The sequence below is a fragment of the Sciurus carolinensis genome, unplaced genomic scaffold (genome assembly GCF_902686445.1).
Source record: "Sciurus carolinensis unplaced genomic scaffold, mSciCar1.2, whole genome shotgun sequence".
Lineage (NCBI taxonomy): Eukaryota > Metazoa > Chordata > Mammalia > Rodentia > Sciuridae > Sciurus > Sciurus carolinensis.
The window spans coordinates 593286-619711 of NW_025920136.1; the positions used below are offsets into that span (position 1 = coordinate 593286).

Consider the following 26426-nt stretch of genomic DNA (forward strand, 5'->3'; position numbering starts at 1 on the left):
TGTGCTCAAAGAAAAAACAGTTTGAAGAATTATGTAATAATTGCAAATCTGAACTCATATTTAGTAATGCTAAGAAGGTTAAGGTCTTTAAAATGTACTAATCTTTTAGAACAGTCTCTCAAAGTGTGCTCTGTAGACATCATGTGTGTCAAAAATATTTTTATACTACTACAATGTATTCTTTGCTTATTTCACTGTATTGACACTTGTATTGATAATGCAAAAGTGAATAAAACTAGTGACATGTTAGCATAAATCAAGACAATGGAATCAAACTTTACCAGCAATTGTATTTGCCCTGAAGTAAAGGTCAGTTTTACTTAAGAATGTCTTTGTGTGGGTGTTTGTGTGTGTGTGTGTGTGTGTGTGTGTGTGGCTGGGGATTCAAACATGGGCATCATGCATGCGCTCTACCAACTGAACTACATTTCCAACCCAAGAATGTCCTTAATGAAACAGTAAAATGATTATCAAACCCAGATCCTGGAATACCCATCTTTGTAATATTCCAAACAAAGAGTCCTCAAAAAATGTATCCACTATAGGAAGAAGATGATTGACCTTCAGAAAAGCACTTGCACAATTCTGAACAACTAACTTTTCTCATAAGAACAGAACATCTGGCTTTTCAAGATGGCGGTTTAGAGGGCGGCTGCATTTCATGTTGCTCCAGGATGCAGGATTCAAAGGAAGAGATAGTGAGAGACTTGGGACCAACTCAAAGCCGCCAGGTGAGTTCCTCCTGTTGGGGAGGTGTCCCAGATGGGGCGGTAGCCCTGGAACGCAGGGAAATTTGTGAAGTAGAGTAGCTTGGCGAGACGCCCCTCCCCCCGCTGGAGCGGTAAACACGGACAACTGGGATCATTGTAGAGGAGGCGGCTCAGCACAGCACTTGGACTCGGAGCAACCACTGGGGATCCGGGTGGCTGCCTGGGGAGGAGCTGCGTGGCAAGCTGTTTGGATGCAGAGCGACTGCTTCTGAACACCGGTGGGTTGCCCAAGGAGGAGGAGGAGGAGCGCGGCGGGTTGCTTGGTCTAGGAGTGACTGCAACAGAGCTGCAGGCTGCTGCCAGAGGAGGAGTTGCGTGGTGAGCTGTTTGATCTCAGAACGACCGCTTCTGAACACCCAGGGGGTTGCCCGGAGGAAGAGGAGAAGTGCAGTGGGTCGCTTGGTCTCGGAGTGACTGCATCAGAGCTACAGGTGGCTGCCTGAGGAGGAGATATGGGGTGAGCTGTATGGACTCAGAACGACCGCTTCTGAACACGCAGGGGGTTTCCCGGAGGAAGAGGAGAAGTGCGGCGGGTCGCTTGGTCTAGGAGTGACTGCATCAGAGCCACAGGCGGTTGCCAGAGCAGGAGGGGAGTCATGAGTTGATTGGACTCAAAGCGACCGCTCTGGACTCAAAGCGACCGCTCTGGAACACCGGTGACCTGCCTGGAGGAGGAGCACGGTGGGTCAATTGGTCTCCTAGCGACCGCTCCTGAACACCCGGGGGGCTACCCCGAGGAGGAGGTGGAACAGGGCGGGTCACTTGGATTCAGAGTGACTGCCTAGGGCTAAGGGTGGTTGGCGGGAGGAGGAGATGTGAAGGGAGTTGCTTGGACTCCTAGTGACTGCGTCGGAAACCGGGCGGCTATCCAGAGGAAGAGGTGTGTGGCAGGTCTCTGGGTCTCGGAGCTATTGTACGGGGCTCCAGGTGGCGGCTCAGAGGAGGGGCCGCATAGCCAGGTGATTAGGTGCAGAGCAGGGTCCCAGAACTGGCTTCTTGCTGGAAGAGCCGCACAGAGACACACCTAGGGGCAGAGCGAAGTTTCCAGGACTGCGGGCAGATTCTCTGAGGAGAGGCAGCCTAAGGAGACTCGCCTGTGAAGGGTGAGGCCCCAGGCCCAGGAGGTAGGTCCGGGCCCCTGGGAACATTGCAGAGGAAGACAGCCCAGCCCAGGTGGTAGTTGTAGATAGAGGGGAACCTCTAGGAGGGGAAATGACGAGCGAGACCTCCCCATTGGGTGAGGCTTCCCTGCCGGGTGAGGTTTTCCTACAAGGATGGTAAAACCAGAGACACAGGCTCAAACAGGCCTTGCCTCAGCCCGCAGCCAAGTTCCCCTTTGGATGACCATTGGTCAACACGTGGAGGCACCTCTGCCCACTAGCAGGGAATATACCCCACCTGAGGGTCACCAACCCTAGAGAGGCATCTTCCTTCTGGAGCACCGCATTATCAACTTCCTCCAAGATTTCAGGCTACTAAAGGATAAGAGGGGATATACTAGCAATCTTCAGGGACATTATAAGTCAATAGAGGAAATCTGCAATACCTTAATGACCCACTGATTTCTGAACAATATGAGAAAAAAAGGGAAGAAAATGGCCAAACAAATCTAGATGTTACATCAATAAAATCCAATGACAGCATGGCAGAAGAAATGACAGAAAGGGAGTTCAGAATGTACATAATTAAAATGATCAGAGAAGCAAATGAAGAGATTAAAGAGCAAATGCAGGCATTGAATGATGAGATGAAAGAGCAAATGCAGGCATTGAATGATAGCACCAATCGAAAGTTAACAGGAAATACAGGAAGCAAAAGATCATTTACATAAAGAGTTAGAGATATTGAAAAAAAACCAAACAGAAATCCTTGAAATGAAGGAAATGAAAAACCAAATTAAGAAATCCATAGAAAGCATAACCAATAGGATAGAACACCTGGAAGACAGAACCTCAGATATTGAAGACAAAATATTTAACCTTGAAAACAAAGTTGAACAAACAGAAAAGATGGTAAGAAATCATGAACAGAATCTCCAAGAACTATGGGATAACATGAAAAGGCCAAATTTGAGAATTATTGGGATTGAGGAAGGCTTAGAGAAACAAACCAAAGGAATGAACAATCTATTCAATGAAATAATATCAGAAAATTTCCCAAATCTGAAGAATGAAATGGAAAACCAAGTTCAAGAGGCTTATAGGACTCCAAATACACAAAATTACAACAGACCCACACCAAGGCACATTATAATGAAAATACCTAACATACAAAATAAAGACAGAATTTTAAAGGCTGTGAGAGAAAAGAACCAAATTACATTCAGGGGGAAACCAATACGGTATCAGCAGATTTTTCAATCTAGACCCTAAAAGCTAGAAGGGCCTGGAACAACATTTTTCAAGCTCTGAAAGAAAATGGATGCCAGCCAAGAATCTTATGCCCAGCAAAACTTACCTTCAAATTTGACGATGAAATAAAATCATTCCATGATAAACAAAAACTAAAAGAATTTACAAAAAGAAAGCCAGCATTACAGAACATTCTCAACAAAATATTCCATGAAGAAGAGATAAAAAATAAAGAAGCAAATCAGCAAAGGGAGAAATTATCCTAAAGGAACTGTCAAATAAGGAGGAACCAATGTGTGTCAAAAAAAATAAATCAATAAATAAAATTTAAAAAATGAACCAAATGACGGGGAATACAAATCATATCTCAATAATTACCCTGAATGTTAATGGTCCGAATTCATCAATCAAAAGACATAGACTGGCAGATTGGATTAAAAAGAAAGATCTAACAATATGTTGCCTGCAGGAGACTCACCTCATAGAAAGAGATAACCATAGACTAAAGGTGAAAGGATGGGGAAAAACATACCATGCACATGGACCCAGCAAAAAAGCTGCAGTATCCATCCCCATATCAGATAATGTGGACTTCAAGCCAATGTGAGACAGAAGGGATAAAGAAGGACATTTCATACTGCTTAAGGGAAGCATGAATCAGCAAGATATAACAATAATAAACATCTATGCCACAAACAGTGGCTCATCCATGTATGTCAAACAAATCCTTCTCAATTTTAGAAACCAAATAGACCATAACACAATGATACTGGGTGATTTTAACACGCCTCTCTCACCACTGCACAGATCTTCCAAACAAAAATTGAACAAAGAAACCATAGATATCAATAACACAATCAATAATTTAGACTTAACAGACATTTATAGAATATACCATTCAACCAAGAGCCAATACACTTTCTTCTCAGCAACCCATGGATACCTCTCTAAAATAGACCATATATTATGCCACAAAGCTAATGTTAGCAAATACAGGAAGATAGAGACACTACCTTGTATTCTAACAGATCATAATGGATTGAAGTTAGAAATAAATGGAAGAGCAAAAAACAGAAACTACTTCAACACCTGGAGATTAAACAATGTGCTATTATATGATGAATGGATAACAGAAGATATTAGGAAGGAAATTAAAAAATTCTTAGAGGTAAAAGAGAACAAAGAAATATCATATCAAAATCTCTGGGACACTATGAAAGCAGTACTTAGAGGAAAATTTATTTCATGGAGCGCATTTAATAAAAGAAGTAAAATTCAACAAATAAATGACCTAACAGTACAGCTCAAAGCCCTAGAAAAAGAAGAACAGACCAACATCAAAAGTGGTAGAAGACAGGAAATAGTTAAACTCAGAGCTGAAATCAACGAAATTGAAACAAAAGAAACAATACAAAAATTGACAAAATAAATAGTTTGTTCTTCTAAGAAATAAACAAAATTGATAAACCTTTAGCCACACTAACAAAGAGAAGACGAGAGAAAGCCCAAATCACTAAAATTCGTAATGAACAAGGAAATATCAAAACAGACACGACTGAAATACAAAACATAATCAGAAGCTATTTTGAAAATCTATACTCCAACAAAATAGAAAATTTCAAAGACATTAACAGGTTTCTAGAGACATATGAATTGCCTAAACTGAACGAGGAGGACATACACAATTTAAATAGACCAATTGCAAGTAATGAAATAGAAGAAGTCATTAAAAGCCTACCAACAAAGAAAAGTCCACGACCAGATGGGTTCTCAGCTGAGTTCTACAAAACCTTTAAAGAAGAGCTCATTCCAATACTTCTCAAAGTATTGCATAAAATAGAAGAGGAGGGAACCCTCCCAAACTCATTCTATGAATCCAATATCACCCTGATACCTAAACCAGACAGAGACACATCGAGGAAAGAAAATTTCAGACCAATATCCTTAATGAACATTGACGCAAAAATTCTTAACAAAATTTTAGCAAATCGCATACAAAAACATTAAAAAGATAATGCACCATGATCAAGTGGGTTTCATCCCAGGGATGCAAGGTTGGTTCAACATCAGGAAATCAATAAATGTAATTCACCATATCAATAGACTTAAAGTCAAGAATCACATGATTATTTCAATAGATGCAGAAAAAGCATTTGATAAAATACAGCACCCCTTCATGCTCTAAACACTAAAAAAAATAGGGATAGTGGGAACATTCCTTAACATTGTAGAGGCCATCTATGCTAAGCACATGGCTAATATCATTCTAAATGGTGAAAAACTGAAAGCATTCCCCCTAAAATCTGTAACAAGCCAGGGATGCCCTCTTTCACTTCTTTTCAATATCGTCCTTGAAACTCTAGCCAGAGAAATTAGACAGATCAAAGAAATTAAAGGAATACGAATAGGAAAAGAAGAACTCAAACTATCCCTATTTGCTGATGATATGATTATATACTTAGAGGAAACAGGAAATTACACCAGAAAACTTTTAGATCTCATAAGTGAATTCACTAAAGTAGTGGGATATAAGATCAATGCACATAAATCTAAGGCATTTTTATACATAAGTGATGAATCTGCAGAAAGAGAAATTAGGAAAACTACCGCATTCACAATAGCATCGAAAAAAAATAAAATACTTGGGAATCAATCTCACGAAAGAGATGAAAGACCTCTACAATGAGAAGTACAGAACACTAAAGAAAGAAATTAAAGAAAACTTTAGAAGATGGAAAGATCTCCCATGTTCTTGGATAGGAAGAATTAATATTGTCAAAATGGCCATACTACCAAAAGTGCTATACAGATTCAATGCAATTCCAGTTAAAATCCCAATGATGTACCTTACAGAAATAGAGCAAGCAATTATGAAATTCATCTGGGAGATTAAAAAACCCAGAATAGCTAAAGCAATCCTTGGCAGAAAGAGTGAAGCAGGGGGTATCGCAATACCAGATCTTCAACTCTACTACAAAGCAATAGTAACAAAAACGGCATGGTATTGGTACCAAAATAGAAAGGTGGATCAATTTTACAGAATAGAGGACACGGACACAAACGAAATAAATACAATTTTCTCATACTAGACAAAGGGGCCAAAAATATGCAATGGAGAAAAGATAGCCTCTTCAACAAATGGTGCTGGGAGAATTGGAAATCCATATGCAACAGAAAGAAACTAAGCCCATATCTCTCACCAGGCACAAAACTAAACTCAAAATGGATTAAGGACCTCAGAATCAGACCAGAGACCTTGCATCTTATAGCAGAAAAAGTAGGTCCAGTGCTTCAACATGTCTGCTTAGGACCAGACTTCCTCAACAGGACTCCCATAGCACAAGAAATAAAAGGAAGAATCAATAACTGGGATAGATTCAAACTAAACAGCTTTCTCTCAGCAAAGGAAACTATCAGCAATGTGAAGAAAAAGCCTACAGAGAGGGAGAAAATCTTTGCCAATCATACTTCAGATAGAGCACTAATCTCCAGAATCTATAAAGAACTCAAAAAACTCTACTCCAAGAATGCAAATAGTCCAGTTTTCAAATGGGCTGAGGAAATGAATAGACACTTCACAGAAGAAGATCTACAAGCAATCAACAAACATATGGAAAAATGTTCAACATCTCTAGTAATAAGAGAAATGCAAATCAAAACCACCCTAGGATTCCACCTCACCCCAATTAGAATGGTGATGATTATCAAGAATACAAGCAACAACAGGTATTGGCGAGGATGTGGGGAGAAATGTACACTCATACATTGCTGGTGGGACTGCAAATTAGTGCAGCCACTCTGGAAACAGTGTGGAGACTCCTTAGAAAACTTGGAATGGAACCACCATTTGACCCAGCTATCCCACTCCTTGGCCTATACCCAAAGGACTTAAAATCAGCATATTACAGAGATACAGCCATATCAATGTTCATAGCTGCTCAGTTCACAATAGCCAGATTGTGGAACCAACCTAGATGTCCTTCAATTGATGAATGGATAAAGATAATGTGGTATATATATACAATGGAATATTACTCAGCCATAAAGAATGATAAAATTATGGCATTTGCAGGCAAATGGATGAAATTGGAGAATATCATGCTAAGTGAGATAAGCCAATCTCAAAAAACCAAAGGACGAATGATATCGCTAATAAGTGGATGATGACACATAATGGGGCGTGGGAGGGGTTAGTGTTAGGGTTAGAGTTGGGGTTAGGGAGGGGGGCAAGAATGGAGGAAGGAAGAATTGTATAGAGGGAAAATAGGGGTGGGAGGGGTGGGAGGGAAGGGAAAAAATAACAATGAATCAAACAACATTACCCTATGTAAATTTATGATTACACAAATGGTATGCCTTTATGCCATGTACAAACAACGAAACAACATGTATCCCATTTGTTTACAAGAAAAAAAAAGAACAGAACATCTTTTCTACCTGAAAGCCAGCTGACACCAACCATGTTATCAATAACATTCACACCAACAATGTTAATTCAAATGTAGATATCTGGCAAAGAAATCAAATAAAATGAACAAAGTGAACATGTTACTTCAAGAATAACAATTTTAGCTCTCTCCTCCTCATTCTCACTCACTTTCTCACTCCCTCTCTGTTCTCTTCAATTCTCACTCACATTCTCTCCTCACTCTCTCTCACTCTTGCTCACTCACACTTTTCTCTCACTCTCTCATTTTCTCTCACTCTCTCATTCTCCCTCTCTCTCTCTCTCTCTCACACAAACACACACACACATTTTCTCTATCTCACTTTCATCCTGCAGGCAGAATCTCTTCCTATCCGCTTAACAAAATCTCTCACGTGAAAAAAAGAATAACAATTTTAAATATCTGCTGAAAATCTTGATTAAAAATTGATCTAATGGGGCTGGTGTTGTGACTCAGTGGAAAAATGCTTGCCTGGCATGTGCGAGGCACTGGGTTCAATACTCAGTACCACACAAAAATAAACAAAATAAAGGTATTGCATACATCTACAAACAAACAAACAAATTTAAAAAATTTTTTTCATAAGCAAAAAAAAAAAAAATCAGAATTTTAGAAAATGAACCATAACCATTGGCTTGATACTTCTCCATAAAGCCTTTTCTAAATGACATCAGTAGTGATATTAACAAACACATTTTTTTAACACACACACATATGTGTAATGAAATATGTAAACAAGTGAAATTCTGTATAACTCAATGAATTATTATTTTCCAAATGATCAGTTATGATGATTCAAAACTATGCATTTGGAAAAAAAACTGTATTTGCAAAAAATGCCTTCAAAACACACAAGGAATCAATGGAGTTTAGATTCTATGTCATGACTAACCTTTAAGTAACAACAATTTGTAGTGTTGGTGTCACATCAAAAAATAAATGCAATTACCTGAAAAAAATCAAAATATCCCTCCCCTTTCTAACCAGGTATCTTCATGAGATCAGATATTCTTCATGTACTTAAATATTTTTTTTAAATTACAATACTGTAATGGAATTGATAAGAAGGGGCCAGAAAATCCAGGTTTTCTTTGTGGTGCTGGGGACTGCATATCTTTTTATACAGTTGGGCTTTTTGTTTTTGTTGTTTTTTAAACCAGTTATCTTTTAAAAAGTCATTTCATTAAAGAAATGTACAAGAATGTAAACCATGATCACTCTTGTCTGAATTGGAAAATACATCTATTTTTTACTAAGCACATTATTTATGTAACATGTAATGAATTTATAAATGTTTTCAAAATAAATTAATAAATATTTAAATCTTTCAATTTAATTTTTTTGGGGGGGTGTGTTTTTGCAATAATAGGAACCCAGAGGAACTCTACTGATGAGCCCTAGCCCTTTTTTGATAAAATGTTATATAATTATTATAGCCCTTTTTGTTTATACATTGTTGAAGCTGGCCTTGAACTCACAATCCTCCTGCCTCAGATATGTACACCACACCTTCCCCAGCTTTAGTTTCTAAAGTAATAAGTATCAAGAGAGACCTGACTTCCATGAACAAAAGTTCTCTGGGCTCTTAGGATCAAGAAATTTGAGAATTGCTTTTTTAGATACAACTGAAATATTTATAGGAGAAATTACATGATGTTTGGGTCTTGCTTTAAAATAATCATGAGTTATTCCAAGTGGGAAGATAGATATGGTAATAAAATCTTTCACAAGTTGATAACTAGAAGTGGAGTGACAGGAACATTATACAACCTTCACTATTTTTCTATGTTTGACATTCTTCAAATAAATGGCTAATTAATAACAAAGATGATGACGAAGCACAGAACTAAACATTAAACAAGTTTAAAGGACATATGTATATGTATTATATAATTCCATTTGTATAAATCAAAACAGACAAAACTAATGTATAATGTTAGCAGTCAAGAGAGTGCTAGCTTATAGTGTGGGTAGGAGGAAGTGACTAGAAGAGGGGGCTCTAGGTATAAAAAGGTGATTTTCCTTTCCAGATGCTGACATTAGTCATGAAGGGATGTTTACTTTGTTAAAATTCATCAAGCTGTTCATTTGTGATTTGTGTGCATATTTGAAATATGTGCTAAAAGGTTTGATCTTGAAGAATAAAACTTCAATAAAGAATACACATAACAAATTACTATAGTAAGAGAAAATATACCTCATTTCCTCTGAGATGATAGCTATAATCAGACAAAAGATTAGAAATCTTCTGCATATTAACAGCATCATTAAATGGAGTGGCATCACCAATTTCACCCTTGTTAGCCAATACCTTTGAAATAAAAGTGTTGAAAATGTTGCTTCACACCAGTTTAAAAAATATCTTAAATAAAATTTCTCTTTTCATTTTATTTTCCCTTACAAGTTGTATATCAATAAACATACACTCAAGTAAAAAAATTCCTTTCTATAGTAGGCAAATTTTAGGACTTAAAACTGTAAAATAAAGAGATTCATTTCATTAACATCTTCCACAAAATATTCATAACATATTAATTAACATAAAAGAGAAAAACTCAAATATTAAGCCTTCAAATACATATCTATTCACGGCTAACATATAAAAACAGTAATACTCCCAAATACTTCCAATGGCTCAAGGAAAATGACATCATTTATGTATTAGTCTATAATCATTCTACCTTGTTAAGGGGTACTTAACATTAGAATGCCTCCACAGATGGATGCATGCACAGCTGACAATACAGCTATAAAATTACTAAGTTCACAATAAATGAACCACTAATAAATTAACTCTTCCATAAGTAGAAAAGAACCAGTTAATAAGATAAAAATGTATGTAGATAAAGTTAATGCATCTTAAAAAATTATGTATTGATCATAATTTTTCCAATTTCTTTAAATAAAAAAGCAGAACTTTAACCAATTTGAAAGCTGGAAAATAAGTATGACACCAACTTTTAACAATGTACCCTGGCTCAAATATGAGAGAAACAATCTATCATTGTTTAGGAAAAATCATTGACAACCTGTTTTTCAAAACAATCTCTTACCTTCCCTTGAAGACATTTGATCAAGTGACCAATAGTCATATGAGGGGGGATGGCATGGGGATTTATGATGATATCAGGCATAATACCTTCACAGGTAAAAGGCATATCCTATAAAGAAAAGTTTTTAGAGAAAACTTACAGATATTGAAAATCTTACTTTTAGTTACAAAACCAGAACAGACGCCACTCCCAAATTTTTGTATGTCATAAATTCTGTTCAAGGTGGTATGTTCACATTCAACACTAAAATGTAAAAGTTAATTAAGTTAAAGAAAACTGTGAATTAATAAAATGTTCAACCAAACTCTGGGTTAGGAGTGAGGGAGATCAAAGACACCTACCTCTTTTCTATACTGAATACCACAGGTACTCTTCTGACTATGTCTGCTAGCAAATTTGTCTCCAATCTGTGTAATTCTAATAGAGTGAACCTGAATTCACATAAAAATAGGTTAAGTAAAATTGATTTACTTACTAAAACTAGTTACACAAAATGGATAAAGCTATACTCACCCTTATTTTAAGAAATTTATATCCTTCCTGTTTGAGAGATTCCATAACCTGATCCACAATGCCTGTTTCACTGGTTCTGAGGAAAGTGCTACAGTCTGTCTTGGTATAGCAACTGTTGGTGCTCTCCAATTCATCCTCATTTTCAGGGAAGATGACTGTCTTGCCTATTATGACATCATCTCCAGATACATGAACCCCTGGGGCTATCAAACCATCATCATCCAGCTTGTCATAAATATCATGCCTTATACCTGTGAGAAAACATTGAATTTTTTAAAATTATACTCTCATGAAGAAAAGTAATGAAAATGTCCCATAATCCCCAACAAAGATTAAAATCCACACACATCAAACAGTTCTAAGTCAATAAGAAGTTCACAGCAATCTCTACCACTACAAATCAAGCTTATTAGTAATCTAAAGCCCTCATCCCAAATATTACAAACTATTCTGAATTCTCTAATACCACAGTTTTTAAATAAAGTTTGTAAGAAGAAAGAACACTGGACTGAGCAGATGCTCCCATGACAGACATCTACTGAGTGGCTTTTAGTATGTGTATGTGTTGTCAACTCCACATTATATGAGACACAGAAAATCTGTGTTCTCTGCACATCCCCTCACAGAATTGTGAATTCCATCTTGTGCTATCTTAACTCCACTCAACATCAACTCACTAACATATAGAATAACCCAATAGAAATGAAGCAACAGGAATAAACCAAAGGGAATTGAATACATTCATCTTTATGCAATGCCCCTGAGAAGTCAAAATTGTAGAAGATACATCTCTCTGGAACATCCCATCTATCCCACTGTATAAGTAGTTTTTACATGTCCATGAAAATAATAACAGCTTTAGAAAGTACATTCACATTTTCTATTTGAAACAGCAAATGCTTAATATGTTCTCCTTTGTTTTTTTTAAATATTTAAAAGTATTATGGTTGAACACATATTATAGCCACATCACAGAATGGGAGAGAAAAGGTGAGATTGTATGCAAATGTACAAACTGAAAATCAAGTATAAACATAGAACAGTGAGAATAGGACTGTGAGATACAGCCCATGAAATTACTCAACCTCTCTGATTTCCTAAATTTCCTCCCCATGCAGGAACATTCCTTGAAGGTACAAAGAGATTCAGCAAATACACTAGGAGTTCTAGGAAGAACATGAAAATACATTCCCATAATACAAAATAAGGGTGGTAAGGGGCATAACCTGGCAAAATTACTTAGGAAAACTACTATAAACTAACTTTAAATTCCACAGTTTAAATATTAATGTCACTTACCCTGGCATGTTTCACATGTATCTTCTCAAAAACCTCTTCTTGATCAAATCCTTTTTTAGACTCTTGTTCTTTGTATGAGCAATAGAAAACAGACCTAAAAACACGTGATTTGAAAGATAACTTCCATTTTCTATTAAATAAAAGGACTTGGACTAGACCAACAATTTCTCATTTAATTGATATTTGAGAGACTGTCTAAGCCATGGACAAGAGTAACCACACTAAGGATCAAAGTTCAATCCTAAATGGGCTACACAAATATCATTTGACTCAAAATCTTAACCACATGGAAGCACAAGTGAAACTAGGAAGGGCTCACACTCACTGACACCAAACTAAACTCCTACCCAATACAAGATTCCCTTTTTTTTTTTTGCAGTGCTGGGGATTGAACCCAGGGCCCTGGGCTTGTAAGGCAAACACTTTACCAACTGAGCTATCTCCCCAGCCCCAAGATTCCCTTACATAATAACCCTGAGAGCTGGTTACCAGTGACAAGTTTTTATAGTAAGCCATAATGTTCACCCTCTAAAACTACAAAGGAGGGAAGTGGGAGGAAAAAAAAAATTCCCCTCTAAATTCCCCAAATTTTAAAATATTTTCTTAGTTGTAGGTGTACACCTTTATTTTTATGTATTTATTTTTATGTAGTGCTGAGGATGAAACCCAGTACCTCACATGCACTCTGTGAGTGCTCTACTATTAAGCCACAACCCCAGCCCCAAATGTTCCTATTTTTAAAATAACCTTCATAAGCAGTAGATTTGAGACAAACAATTTTGTCAATAAAACCACCTAAGTGAAGTATAATAGAATCTAGAAGAAAAGAAAAAAGCACTAGAATTTTCTTTAACTCCTCATCCAAATTTATTTGATCTTAATATTCTGCTATGCTCTCATTTTATTTCATTTTTGAAAGTTGAGATATTTGTCTTTTAAAATGTGCTGGGTGCAGTGGCACAGACCTCTAATCCCAACAACATCAGAGGCAGGAGGATTACAAATTTTGGGAGGTGGGGGTAATGGGGATTGAAATCAAGGGTGCTTTACCACTGAGACATGTCCCCAGTCCTTTTTATTTTTTATTCTGAGACAGGTTCTTAGTAAGTTGCTTAGGGATTTGTTAAGTTGCTAAGGCTGTCCTTGGGCTTGAACCTGGTGGTCATCCTGTTTCAACCTCCTGCATTGCTGGGATTACAAGCATGAAAACACTAGAATTTTAAAAGTATGTATTGATGGGTTTTAAGATTATAGACTTATTTCTTTTTAAATTTATCTTTGGTACCATTGAATGAAGCCAGGGGTAATTAATCACTGAGCCACACCACCCATCCTTTTTAGTTTTTTTTATTTTGAGTCAGAGTCTCACTAAGGTGCTGAGACTGGCTTGGAACTTGCAATCTTCCTGGCCTCAACCTCCCAAGTTGCTGGGATTACAGGCATGTGCCACCATATTTGGCTTATTTTTTCTTCATATGTTTCTATATTGTCTAAATGCAAATGTGTATTTGTTTACAAAAGAAAAGACCAAAATCAAAATATTAGCATCTGAAAATTCAGAGGGATATAGGCAGCAGTATCCTCAGAGTCTGGACCATCAAACAGGCCTTTTGATTTCAGGAGCAGGGCATAGTCAAATCTATTTAACTACTTTTTTTTTTTTTTTTTTTTTTTTTGCAGTGCTAGGGATTTAACCCAGGGCCTTGTGCATGCAAGGCAAGCACTCTACCTACTGAGCTATCTCCCCAACCCTCTTTATTTTTAAAATAATAATAATATTTCCACTATATATCTGTTTTGAAAAATTGTATAAGAAACTGACCTGAAAAAGCCTTGGTCTATAGCTGAACAATTCATGATAATGGAGTCTTCTTGATTATATCCAGTGTATGATGCTATGGCCAAAATTGAGTTGATACCTGCCATAAATTTAAGAGCATATATTAAATCATCAGCCAGGGGGAAAAGAAAAAGAACCCTTTCTTTTAAATTCATTTTATTTAATCATATTTGCCATAAATGCTTGGATGTTTTTAGTCATGAAAACTGTCAGTCTACTTTACAGGGAAAGGAGTCTGTGAGATAACTACTCTGCTGGCAAAATGTATCATACAAGTAAATCCTAAGCCTGTCACTCCCAATGTATCCATTTTTACAATAAATAATTATATACAAGTTGCCTCATATTTATAGCACTTTCCTAAGCTAAGTTTTATGATCCTGTCACAGCAACTGTATGCTTCAAACAAGGTGCTATCAAGAAAAAGCTAAATAAATAATTTACATATGATTCCAAATTTAATAAGCAATAGGCTTAAGCCCCAGGTCCTTGCCTCCTGATTTTCAATCTTAAGTTTGAAACTGGTACTAACCTGCTCCTAACTCTAAGCCACCAAAAAAATGGCACTGCTCACCACAAAGTAATTTTTGGTTGCTGCTGCAAAAAAACTACTTTAGATAAGGTCATAGATAAAGTAATAAGTATTAAAGGAAGAAGACCCATTCGCCAAAGACCAGGCACTGGGAAAGATGTGACTGGAAGGAAAAAAAAGACAAAACAAGACAAACCAAAAACACTATACCACTATAAAATGGTGAGCTACAGGGGTTCAGTGGTAATGCCCTTGCCTCACACATGTGAGTCATTGGTTTCATCCTCAGCATCACATTAAAATAAATAAATAAAATAACCATATTGTGTCCATCTACAAGTAAAAAGTGTTTTTATTAAATAGTTTTAAAAAATGGTAAACTGCAATGTTAGAAATGGTCACTGAATGTGAGTGGGTTTTCATTAAAGGTAACTGAAAAAATTAATATGTGAATCATCAGATGTCCTAAGAATTAAAATTCATTCAAATCTAAATCTATAGTTAAGATAGCAACTCAATCTAAACACTTCAAATGTGGAGGGCAAATTATAACTATAAAATACCAACAATTAAAATCTAGATGACTGAATATTTTGGTTGGCTGAATAAATAGCTATTATTTTCCTCCTTAAAGCTAAATTTAATTTTTAAAAACATTCACTCTTCTTTTTTTGTTCCAAGTACTGGGGATTGAACCTAGGGACACTGCCACTAAGTTATATCCACTAACCCTTTTTATTTTAAGACAGAATCTAATAAGTTGCCCATATTGGCCTTAAATATGAATCCTTCTGACTCAGCCTCCTGAGTCACTGGAATAACGGGGTACATAAAACACCCAGCTCATTTACTCCTTTATGTGTATAATGGGGGAGCAACAGTTCTAACAAGTAGAGAGGTGCAGATAAGTGGTGACAGCAACTATAGACAGCGTAGTCACTTATCCCACAGGATAAATGGGCTCATAATATAGATTCAATAATCATGCACTAATTTTCAGTTCTAGGTCATTCTCTGAGCCTTGCCTGCCTTTGGTGAGGCATTGTTCCTCTCTCTAAGCTAAATATGCCTGAGTCAAATCCCAGGGTCCAACTGCTTCAGAAGGCCTGGGGCAACTCAATACTCTTCTCTGATATGATAGGTATAAAGGAGACCAGCTACTTGCTAAGGATGTTACAGTTTTTCCACAAACTCAATGATTTTGAGCACATGTCAAAATTTTTAGGAATATGTAAAGATTAAAATAAGCAATACCTTAAATATATTTCACACTTCAAGTTTATCCAGCTCAGAGGAAGATGCCAATACAAAAAATTTTTCACTGGTTTATGCCTTGTCTAACAAATCTTATAGACCCACGCTCTCTTAGCTAATTAAAGATTCTTACATCAGGAGCTAGAGATGTTGCTCAGTGACAGAGAACATGCCAAGTGTACACAGACCCTTGGTTGGATCCCTAGCCCCACAACAATTCTTACTTCAGACACAATGATGTACATCTGACACCACAATTTCCTCAGGGTGTTCATAGGTTGTTCAGGATCTTTATGTATTCCAAACCAGCAACCATTAAAAAAATCTTAATCACATTAAAATGAAAAGCCAAAAGCATTTTGCACTTACCATTTATATACTAAGCTATAACTAAAGAGTAAAAAATGTTTAAAAAGAAAACTGCATTTATACACACTCAGCAATAGCTGCAGGAGAAATTTCTTCTAAACGTTCTGTACTCCAGTCTTCTAAAAATTCCAGAATTGAAGAAGGTGGAGATCCAACTGAAATATAAGACATTAGGGCTAAATTCTTCACAAGTCCTACATCATGGCCCTAAGAAACAAATCAAGTAATTACCCACATAGATTTTACATATCTATAAAAATTATTTTCCATACACATTTTTCCTTCAATTTGATTTCAAGATTTACTTTCCAAGAACAAAATGATTAATAATATCTTAGGTCTAAACCATAATGAATAATTACAAAACTACTTCTTAATTATGCCCTACATATCACCAGCAAACTCTTTGAACTGAATATAAATTCTAATGTATTACCTCTGGGGTCTCAGCAGGACAAACCATTCCCCACAAAGTATTATGTAACTGTCTTGTTTCTGCTAGTTTGCCATCTCTACCAATAGGAGAATTTAAACAATGCAGGTGAGAAAGAATAAATGCAAAATCAAGCAGCTTAATACCTAGGAGAAAAATAACTTCATTAAAGTTTGGGCATCTCTGAGATTCACAGTATCACACTGAAGAAAAGTCAAATTTTTACACATGATACAATGGGTATGTAACTGTCCCCATACCTAACTTTTCTAACCTTTCCTTGGGTAATCTTATTTAGAACCATACCTAAACTAAACCTTATTACAGCAGGGATAGCAAATATGTGATGTACAGTTCTAACACAACATATAAACATTTTATGATCTATCTCCAAACACAAGGACATTAATTCCACAAAGGCAAAGATTTTCTTTTTTTTAATGTTTTATTCTCAATTGTTCCAAGTATCCAGAAACACTGTGGCATGCTTTTGCTACTAATTTAGCATTTATTAGAAGTGTTAAATTAAATACTACCAACTTACTCCCCCTTTGACTACAGCAGATATCATTAATCCATCTTAGGACAGTTTTTAGGCTGAGGTCTCTGAATTTTAACACAGATGCAAACATTAATTATCAATACATATAGGACATTTTAAGCAAGACCAATAAGAAAATATTTAGAGAGAAAAACAACAGGCAATTCAAGCCCAAGCTCTAAATAAATTGCCTACTTTTAGTGAGCCCTAAAATAACCCCAAACCTCACCCTCTTCCTAACCTCTGACTCACCTCCAGGAAGAACTCTTCTCTTTACTATATACTCTAAGGAGCTTTCCATCATTCAACTGGTCAATCACAAAGTCTTATAAAATCTACTTCCTAAAAATTTCTCAAATTTGACCCCATTTTTCTAGCTCTACAAAACTGCTCTCATCAAGGCCCTATTAGGGTTAATGTCATCACTACCTTACCTTGATCTCCCAACCTAGAAACCTTTTGTCTCTCAAGTTATTCTTTCCACACATAAATAGACATGTTGTTGATTCTATCTCCTTCTACACATAAATAAACATACCCTGTCAATCCAATCTTCAAATTTTCTAAAATATCTAGCCCTCCGATCCCAGTGTTACAACAGTACCTTGAATCAGCTGTTTATTGCACACCTATATGTCCCTGACTTTTTGCCTCCCATCTACCCTCCTCAGTTTCCAGAAATACTGGAAATTACTACATGGCTTCAGTAGAGGATGACATTAAAGCCCTTCTCATTGAAGACCCAAACACTTTTCCCCTACCAGTCTTCTGACATTCTTGCACTCTACTGACATTGCCACATACCTTCACCATTTTGCCTTGGACCACGCTATTGCCACAGAGTGGAACACACTTGTCCTTTGTCTTGTCTAATGAGCTGTTATCACCTCTACAAAAGCCATCTGACTCACTTCCAGGAAGAACTCACTATACACTCTACGGGGCTTTCTATCATTCAACTAGTCAATCACGAAGTCTTATAAAAGTGACTTCCTAAAAATTTCTCAGATTTGATCCCATTCTCCAGCTCTACAAAACTGCTCTTATAGAGGTCCTAATAACTTCTCATTCAGGCTGTTACAATAATCTTCCTGACACCACCCTTGTCCTCCTTAATTCTTTTCTCCATATTGTCAATTACTATGTGAATAAAAAACAAAAATAACAATGTCACTAACCATCTGTAAACTGTTTACAATCCCCCTTTCCAACCTACATAAGCATATTAATTTGAAAATCCTAAATTGTTCTAGCTCCTGTAACATACCTACACTCTTTCTTGCCTCCATCCCTCTATTCAAGATGTTAAGAAGTTTTCTGCTGTTTTTCTGTGAGCTGCTGGTTGTACCCTCCTCTCCACCTTGTGCTGTTTCCCAGCTATGCTTCAAGATTAGGTTCAGATGTTACCTCCTAAAGACTTCTTTTCACCCTATGAGACTGTGATAAAGCCTTTCTCCAGCATTTCCACAGAGTAGGTGTGCAGGTCTCTTATTTTGATATTGTAACATGTTGTAGTTGCCTGCTCACATCCATCTACAAGTGTAGGTAGTAAACTACAGAATACCAGGGATCATGTTTTATTCATCTTTCCATCTCTACAATGTAGGAGTGTACCTGACACAACACAAAGTCCAATAATAATTCACTGAACTGACTTTGCAGTGTGGCATCATTTATCATACTAAAGCTCAGGGTACAGGAGCTTTATATAAATGAATGTTACTCTGCTAGATGCTGATGAAGTTCTTGAGGGTTGGTACAGAGACTTATCCAAGTTGTGAACCCAGCATCAAAAACATCAACTATACCCCCCAAATCTTTAATGAATAAAAAGGAACTAGAAATTTAACTTTGCTATCTGTAGTATCCTAGAATTTTATAGAGCATCTAGAATTTAGGAATTTGAATTTGCTATCTAAATGCCAAATCAATCAGGTAATGCCAATATACCCCAAAAGGGAGTATTTACCCCAAAAGCCCATAAAGCTAGATAAGTACATTCTAGATTTAAAATCTAATAGGAAAAGAAAATATATACAGCATAGTGGTGCAGGCCAGTAATTGTGGCAACTTGGGAGGCTGAGACAGGACACTGGGTGTAGTGGCACGTGCCTAAAATCCCAGGGACTCTTGGGAGGCTGAAGTGGGGGACCCTAAGTTCAAGACCAGCCTCCATAACTTAGCAAGGCCCTATTCTCAAAATAAAAAACAAAAGGGCTTGGAATATAGCTCAGCACCCTGGATTCAATCTCCAGTTAGCAAAAACAAAAAAAGTAAAGCAAATATAAAAATATATCATAAAAATGCCTAATGAGACTTTTAAAAGCTTTTCCTTAATATTCCAGTTGAGATAAGTGACTGCATTCACTACATTAAAACTCTGAAGTAGGATTTATCAAGATGGCAGACTAGAGGGTGGCTGCATTTCATGTTGCTCCAGGACTCAGGATTCAAAAGAGGAGACATTGAGAGACTTGGGACAAACTCAAAGCAGCTGGGTGAGTCTCTACCATTGGGGAGGCATCCCAGAATGGGCAGTAGTCCCAGAATGCAGGGAACTTTGTGAAGTAGAGCTGCCCAATGAGACACCCTCCCCCTGCTGGAGCAGTGAACTCGGACAACTGGGAACATTGTAGAGGAGGCCGCTCAGCACATTGCTTGGAATCGGTGCAATCACTGGGGTTCCGAGTGGCTGCCCAGAGCAGGAGCTGTGCAGCAAGCTGTTTGGACTCAGAGCAACCACTCCTGAACACCGGGGGGCTACCCGGAGGAGGAATGCAGTGGATCGCTTGGTCTCGGAGCAGCCGCACCAGAGCTCTGGCCAGCTACCCGGAGGAGGCATGTGGCGGGTCGCTTGGACTCAGAGCATCTGCTCCTGAACACCCGGGGGGGGCTGCCCGGAGGAGGAGGAGGAACGGGACGGGGCACTTGAACTCAGAGTGACGGCCCAGGGCTATGGGCGGTTGGTGGGAGGAGGCACACAGTGAGTTGCTTGGACTCCTAGTGACCGCACTGGAACACCGGGCGACTGTCCAGAGGAAGAGGCATGCGGGGGGTTGCTGGGACTCGGAGCGACTGTACAGAGCTCCAGGTGGCTGCTCAGAGGAGGGGTCACATAGCAAGGGGATTAGGTGCAGAGCAGGTCCCAGAACCTAGGTGGTTTCTTGGTGGAAGAGCCACACAGAGACAAGCTGAGGGGCAGAGCGAAGTTTCCAGGATTGTGGGCAGAATCTCTGAGGAGAAGCAGCCTAAGGAGATTCATCTGCAAAGGGTGAGGCTCCCAGACCAAGGAGATAGGTCCGGGGCCTGGGAACATTGCAGAGGAAGGCAGCCCAGCCCAGGTGGTAGTTCTAGATTGAGGTGAACCTATAGGAGGGAAACAGACCAGCGAGACCTCCCCACTGGGTGAGTCTTCCCTGCCAGGTAAGGATTTCCCACAAGGATGGTAAAACCAGAGACACAGGCCCAAACAGGCCTTACCTCAGCCCACAGCCTAGTTCTCTTTTGGATGACCATTGGTCAACAAGTGGAGGCACCTCTGCCCACTATCAGGGAATATACCCCACCTGAAGGCCACCACCCCTACAGAGGCAGCTTCCTTGAGGAGCACCACATTATCAGCTTCCTCCAAGACTTCAGGCTACTGAAGGCTAAGAGGGGATATAGTAGAAATCTTCAGAGACATTATAAGTCAATAGAGGAAATCTGCAATATCTTAGTGGTCCCCTGATACCTGAACAATATGAGAAGACAAGGGAAGAAAGCACCCCAAACAAATCTAGATGTTACACCAATAAAATCCAATGACAGCATGGCAGAAGAAATGACAGAAAGGGAGTTCAGAATGTACATAATTAAAATGATCAGAGAAGCGAACGATGAGATGAAAGAGCAAATGCAGGCATTGAATGATGAGATGAAAGAGCAAACGAAGGCACTGAATGATGAGATAAAAGAGTTAATGCAGGCATTGAATGATCGCACCAATTGACAGTTAAAAGAGCAAATACAGGAAGCAAAAGATCATTTCAATAAAGAGTTAGAGATATTGAAAAAAAACAAACAGAAATTATGAAATGAAGGAAACAATAAAAAAAATTAAGAACTCCATAGAAAGCATAACCATAGGTAGAACACCTGGAAGACAAAACCTCAGATATTGAAGACAAAATATTTAACCTTGAAAACAAAGTTGAACAAACAGAGAAGATGGTGAGAAATCATGAACAGAATCTCCAAGAACTATGGGATATCATGAAAAGGCCAAATTTGAGAATTATTGGGATTGAGGAAGGCTTAGAGAAACAAACCAAAGGAATGAACAATCTATTTGAAGAAATAATATCAGAAAATTTCCCAATCTGAAGAATGAAATGGAAAATCAAGTTCAAGAGGCTTATAGGACTCCAAATACACAAAATTACAACAGACCCACACCAAGGCACATTATCATGAAAATACCTAACATTCAAAATAAAGACAGAATTTTAAAGGCTGTGGGAGAAAAGAACCAAATTACATTCAGGGGGAAACCAATACAGATATCAGCAGATTTTTCAATCCAGACCCTAAAAGCTAGAAGGGCCTCAAACAACATTTTTCAAGCCCTGAAAGAAAATGGATGCCAACCAAGAATCTTACACCCAGCAAAACTTACCTTCAAATTTGACGATGAAATAAAATCATTCCATGATAAACAAAAGCTAAAAGAATTTACAAAAAGAATGTAAGTTTTACAGAACATTCTCAGCAAAATATTCCATGAGGAAGAGATGAAAAACAAAGAAGCAAATCAGCAAAGGGAGAAATTATCCTAAAGGAATTGTCAAATAAAGGAGAAACCAAATCATGTCAAAAAACAAATAAATAAATAAAATTTTAAAAAAATGAACCAAATGACGGGGAATACAAATCATATCTCAATAATAACCCTGAATGTTAATGGCTGAATTCATCAATCAAAAGACATAGACTGGCAGATTGGATTAAAAAGAAAGATCCAACAATATGTTGCCTGCAAGAGATTCACCTCATAGAAAAAGATACCCATAGACTAAAGTTGAAAGGATGGGGAAAAGCATACCATACACATGGACTCAGCAAAAAAGCTGGAGTATCCATCCTCATTTCAAATAATGTGGACCTCAAGCCAAAGTTAGTCAGAAGGGATAAAGAAGGACATTTCATACTGCTTAAGGGAAGCAAAATCAGCAAGACATAACAATCATAAGCATCTATGCCCCAATCAGTGGCTCATCCATGTATGTAAAACAAACCCTTCTCAATTTCAGAAACCAAATAGACCATAACACAATAATACTGGGTCATTTTAACACACCTCTCTCAACACTGGACAGATCTTCCAAACAAAAATTGAACAAAGAAACCATAGATCTCAATAACACAATCAATAATTTAGAGTTAACAGACATTTATAGAACATACTATCCAACCAAGAGCAAATACACTTTCTTCTCAGCAGCACATGGATCCTTCACTAAAATAGACCATATATTATGCCACAAAGCTAATGTTAGCAAATACAAGAACATAGAGAAACTACCTTGCATTCTATCAGATCATAATGGCTTGAAGTTAGAAATAAATGGAAGAGTAAAATACAGAAACTACTCCAACACCTGGAGATTAAACAATATGCTACTATATGATGAATGGATAACAGAAGACATTAGGAAGGAAATTAAAAAATTCTTAGAGGTAAACGAGAACAAAAAAACATCATATCAAAATCTCTGGGACACTATGAAAGCGGTACTTAGAGGAAGATTTATTTCATGGAGCGCATTCAATAAAAGAAGTAAAACTCAACAAATAAATGACCTAACACTACAGCTCAAAGCCCTAGAAAAAGAAGAACAGACCAACACCAAAAGTAGTAGAAGATAGGAAATAGTTAAACTCAGAGCTGAAATCAACGAAATTGAAACGAAAGAAACAATACAAAAAATTGACAAAATAAATAGTTGGTTCTTCGAAAAATAACAAAATTGATAAACCTTTAGCCACACTAACGAAGAGAAGACGAGAGAAAACCCAAATCACTAACATTCGGAATGAACAAGGAAATATCATAAGCAGACACGATTGAAATACAAGACATAATTAGAAGCTATTTTGAAAATCTATACTCCAACATAATAGAAAATTTTGAAGACATCAACAGGTTTCTAGAGACATATGAATTGCCTAAACTGAACAAGGAGGACACACACAATTTAAATAGACCAATTTCAAGTAAGAAATAGAAAAAGTCATCAAAGGCCTACCAATAAAGAAAAGTCCGGGACCAGATGGGTTCTCAGCCGAGTTCTACAAAACCTTTAAAGAAGAGCTCATTCCAATACTTCTCAAAGTATTCCATAAAATAGAAGAGGAAAGAACCCTCCCAAACTCATTCTATGAAGTCAATATCACCCTGATACTTAACCAGACAGAGACACATCCAGGAAAGAAAATTTCAGACCAATATCCTTAATGAACATCGACGCAAAAATTCTAAACAAAATTTTAGCAAATCGCATACAAAAATATATTAAAAAGATAGTGCACCATGATCAAGTGGGTTTCATCCCAGGGATGTAAGGTTGGTTCAACATCAGGAAATCAATAAATGTAATTCACCATATCAATAGACTTAAAGTCAAGAATCACATGATTATTTCAATAGATGCAGAAAAAGCATTTGATAAAATACAGCACCCCTTCATGCTCAAAACACTAGAAAAAATAGGGATAGTGGGAACTTTTCTTAACATTGTAAAGGCCATCTATGCTAAGCCATAGCTAATATCATTCTAAATGGTGAAAAACTGAAAGCATTCCCTCTAAAAACTGGAACAAGGCAGGGATGCCCTCTTTCACCATTTCTATTCAATATCGTCCTTGAAACTCTAGCCAGAGAAATTAGACAGACCAAAGAAATTAAAGGAATACGAATAGGAAAAGAAGAACTCAAACTATTCATATTTGCTGATGATTTGATTATATACTTAGAGGAAGCAGGAAATTCCACCAGAAAACTTTTAGATCTCATAAGTGAATTCACTAAAGTAGCGGGATATAAGATCAATGCATGTAAATCTAAAGAATTTTTATACATAAGTGATGAATCTTCAGAAAGAGAAATTAGGAAAACTACCCCATTCACAATAGCTTCGAAAAAAAGAAAATACTTGGGAATCAATCTTACAAAACAGGTGAAAGACCTCTACAATGAGAACTACAGAACACTAAAGAAAGAAATTAAAGAAAACCTTAGAAGATGGAAAGATCTCCCATATTCTTGGATAGGAAGAATTAATATTGTCAAAATGGCCATACTACCAAAAGTGCTATACAGATTCAATGCCACTCCAATTAAAATCCCAATGATGTACCTTACAGAAATAGAGCAAGCAATTATGAAATTCATCTGGAAGAATAAAAAACCCAGAATATTTAAAGCAATCCTTGGCAGAAAGTGTGAAGCAGGTGGTATCGCAATACCAGATCTTCAACTCTACTACAAAGCAATAGTAACAAAAACGGCATGCTATTGGTACCAAAACAGAAAGGTGGATCAATGGTACAGAATAGAGCACACGGACACAAACCCAAATAAATACAATTTTCTCATACTAGACAAGGGGCCAAAAATATGCAATGGAGAAAAGATAGCCTCTTCAACAAATGGTGCTGGGAGAATTGGAAATCCATATGCAACAGAATGAAACTAAACCCATATCTCTCACCATGCACAAAACTAAACTCAAAATGGATTAAGGACCTCAGAATCAGACCAGAGACCTTGCATCTTATAGCAGAAAAAGTAGGTCCAGAGCTTCAACATGTCGACTTGGGACCAGACTTCCTCAACAGGACTCCCATAGCACAAGAAATAAAAGCAAGAATTAATAACTGGGATAGATTCAAACTAAAAAGCTTTCTCTCAGCAAAGGAAACTATCAGCAATGCGAAGAAAAAGCCTACAGAGTGGGAGAAAATCTTTGCCAATCATACTTCAGATAGAGCACTAATCTCCAGAATCTATAAAGAACTCAAAAAACTCTACACCAAGAATGCAAATAATCCAATCAACAAATGGGCTGAGGAAATAAATAGACACTTCACAGAAGAAGATCTATAAGAAATCAACAAACATTGAAAAATGTTCAACATCTCTAGTAATAAGATAAATGCAAATCAAAATCACCCTAAGATTCCATCTCACCCCAATTAGAATGGCGATTATCAAGAATACAAGCAACAACAGGTGTTGGCAAGGATATGGGGAGAAAGGTACACTCATACATTGCTGGTGGAGTTGCAAATTAGTGCAGCCACCTTGGAAAGCAGTGTGGAGTCCTTAGAAAACTTGGAATGGAACCACCATTTGACCCAGCTATCCCACTCCTTGGCCTATACCCAAAGAAATTAAAATCAGCATACTACAGAGATACAGCCACATCAATGTTCATAGCTGCTCAATTCACAATAGCCAGATTGTGGAACCAACCAAGATGTCCTTCAATTGATGAATGGATAAAGAAACTGTGGTATACAATGGAATATTACTCAGCCATTAAAAAATAACAAAATTATGGCATGTACAGGTAAATGGATGAAATTGGAGAATATCATGCTATGTGAGATAAGCCAATCTCAAAAAAACAAAGGATGAATGATATCACTAATAAGTGGATGATGACACATAAAGGGGGGTGGGAGGGGTTAGCATTAGGGTTAGAGTTAGTGTTACGGAGTGGGGCAAGAATGGTGGAAGGAAGGACTGTATAGAGGGAAAAGAGGGGTAGGAGGGATGCGGGGAAGGACAAAAAATAACAGAATGAATCAAACATTACCATATGTAAATTTATGATTACACAAATGGTATGCCTTTATGCCATGTACAAACAGAGAAACTACATGTATCCCATTTGTTTACAATAAAAAAAAAACTCTGAAGTACCACGCATTTTCCAACAAATGAAGAGGATACTTATTTATTCTTTGGATAAGCTTCT

General features: G+C 37.3%; 1 pseudogene; it reads right to left on the reverse strand.

Moving 5' to 3' along the window:
- Positions 1-26426, reverse strand: part of LOC124974174 (DNA-directed RNA polymerase II subunit RPB2-like) — a 56254-nt pseudogene that overhangs the window by 7218 nt on the left and 22610 nt on the right.